Source organism: Myotis daubentonii, chromosome 3, assembly GCF_963259705.1.
Source record: "Myotis daubentonii chromosome 3, mMyoDau2.1, whole genome shotgun sequence".
Taxonomy (NCBI): domain Eukaryota; kingdom Metazoa; phylum Chordata; class Mammalia; order Chiroptera; family Vespertilionidae; genus Myotis; species Myotis daubentonii.
In genome coordinates, this window is record NC_081842.1 from 65,093,239 (window position 1) to 65,096,357 (window position 3,119).

The following is a 3,119-nucleotide window of genomic DNA, read 5'->3' on the forward strand; positions in this document are numbered from 1 at the left end:
GAGCCAAGCTTTCAAAAACAGTTTTCTATGGGTATAAGTGATAGAAGAGGGTATATAATATAAGAAATGTCTTCACCAGAGGCATTTTGTTTATGGATTAGGATCACCCTACCTAGCCTGCTTGGGGCTAGAGTGTGATAAAGGAAGGAAGCAGAGGAGGTGAGAAGAATTGCTTTTTCTGGTGTTTAAACAGACTCATAGATACAATCATTATGTGGTCCAGTATAAGGCAGCTAGCAGAAGCCCACATAGTAGGCCATAGAAAGAGGCCAACTCCTTGCCCTTTCAATGCACTCCCGGCAGCCTGCTATTTATAGCTTCTTTTCCTTTTTATTTGTTGGAAGAAAATTTGGAACCTAAGTGGCATAATGAAGTCAAATAGAGTCTAGTACTCAAAAATAGTCATAGGCCTGGATGAATTTTAAGATGACATATGTTAAGCCACAACACTTGGCATCAGTTTTTTCAGTAGTTCACATGCAATATTTCATCTAATACTATAAATGAGGTCATTACAATCACTAATCCATTTTTATGGAGATTCTAAAGCTAAGTAAATTAAGTACCTAGACCAGGTCCCACAGATAATAAGAGTTATGACTACAAAACCCTGTTAGCTACTCAAATGCATTGCTACTCAATGGATCTCTATACCTCATTACTTCTGGTCCTTAGGAAATTAGACTATGCAGTGGACGTTTTTGTGTTGAAATGAAGTTAGCATTCCCAAAGGTCCACCTATTAGGCCCAGCCCTTACCTCAAGGGCCATGGGGAACAAGCTGATATCATCATCTAGTAGCAAGTCCTCCATTTGTTTCTGACCAAATATCAGCGACTTCAATCACCCTCAGAAGCCTCAGTATTTAAAACTTGGCCCATCTTGGATGGCTTCCTCTGGACATTTTACCTTAGGTCTATGAGCCTCTGAAAATTACTTCCCAGAAGGGAACTCAATATTTCAAATTCAGGCCAGTGTGGCTCACTTGGTAAGAGTGTGGTTCTGTGCACTGAAGGGTCCTGGGTTCAATTCCAAGTCAAAGTACATAACCAGGTTGCAGGAGGTAACCAATCAATGTTTCTTTCTCCTCTCTCTATCTCTCTCCCCCGCCTCCCCGCCCCTTACCCTTAGCCCCTCTCTAGAATCAATGAACATATCCTCAGGTGAGGATTTAAAAAAAACAATATTCCAGCCCTAGCTGATTTGGCTCAATGGATAAAGCGTCAGCCCATAGACTGAAGGGTCCTGGGTTTGATTCTGGTCAAGGGTAAGTACCTCAGTTGCAGGCTTAATCCCTGGTCTTGTCCCATGCGGGAGGCAACCTATCAATGTGTCTCTCTCACATTGATGTTTCTCTCTCTGTGTCTCTCTCCCTCCCTCCCTTCCACTTTCTCTAAAAAATATATCAATGGAAAAATATCATGGGCTGAGGTTAATAAAAAACAACAAACAAACAAAGAATTCCAAATTTAATTTGAACAATATGGAATCAAATCCAATACTACACCCCTCCTGCTTCAGCAATGGAAGTTATGGGATGATAGAGGAATGAGGAAGAGAAAAGCACACACTGATGTGATCTTGGCAAAAAAAATAATAATATGTGTGTGTGTGTGTGTGTGTGTGTGTGTGTGTGTGTGTGTATATATATATATATATATATATATATATATATATATATATATTAACCAGTGTTGTTTTGATCCCTATCAATAAACCCACTAGACCATGTAGCCAATCCCAGAAAATGCCTAGGTTTATATAATTTTAGATTAGCACATTAACTCATTAAACTATCAGGAAATTTCCCAAGTATAGGTTAGATAATAACATCATTTTATAAGAAGGTGAAGAGTGGTGAGGCCAGATCCCAGTTCTATTCTCATATCTTTTTTAATTTCATAGAAAAATGATGTTGTTTCTATAATAAACCCAACAGTCACTGGGCTTGACTGCAGGCTCTGTCAGATAGTCTGCCATTTTATGGCTAGCACTTGAAAGAAGCGTGTCAGCAATTGAGGTAGAAAATACATTTTGTCTTTTTACTCCCCCTTCCAGGAGTTTATTTTTTTAACTTTTAGTCTTAACCTTTTACCTGCGGTATTGGTGTACTAGTGCTACCATAACAAAATACCACAGACTGTGGGGCTTAGATAGCAGACATTTATTTTCTCACAGTTCTGGAGGTTGGAAGACCAAGGTCAAGGTTGGCTACCTCTGAGGTCCACAAAGGAAAGATATATTCCAGAGCCCTCTCGTGCCCTACAGCCGCCCTCTCACTGCCTCTTCATACGGTGGTCCCTCTGTGCCTGTGCACCCTGGTGTCTTTCTGTGTCTGAATTGCCTTATTAAGAGACATTAGTCCAATTATATTGAAGTCCACCCATATGACATCATTTAACCTTAATTACACCTTTAAAGGACCTATCTACAAATACAGTCACATTCTGAGGTACTGGGATTAGGGCTTCAACATATGATTTTTTTTTGGGGGGGGGGGACACAATTCAGTCCACAAAACCAGCATTCTTTATCAGTATTTTCTGACTTTATTCATTTATTCAACATTTTCTATGTTGCAAAAACATCTTACCCTTAAGGAGGTACACACACATATATGAAAGACAAAACAAATGCTGTTTTAACAGAACAGGATTTGATGCCAAATCTATGTTATAAGAATTCAGAATAGGAAATAAATCACTGTGGACCAGGATAGGTTTTTATTTCATGATTAGGATTTGAACAGGTGGAGAAAGCACAAGGAGTTTTAGAGGAGGGAAAGGCATCACATTAGAAAAGGCAAAGTGCACAAATAATCTGCACAACCAGGGGACTATTGATGTACAGAAGGGGGGAAGCTGTAAAGGAGAGCTGAGAGAACCTTGGAAGGGGAGGCTACACACCCAGATTAAGAAGGACCTGAAGGGTCAGGATATTAATGGCTTAGGAAGGCCACAAGAAATTTCCACAAACTTAAAATGACAAATTTATTCTCTCATATTTCTCTAAATCTGAAATCAAAGTGTTGGCAGGATTAGTTCCTTCTGGAGGCTATGAGGGAGACTCCATTCCATACCTTTCTGCTAGCTTCTAGTGACTGTGGGCAGTAACTGCCTT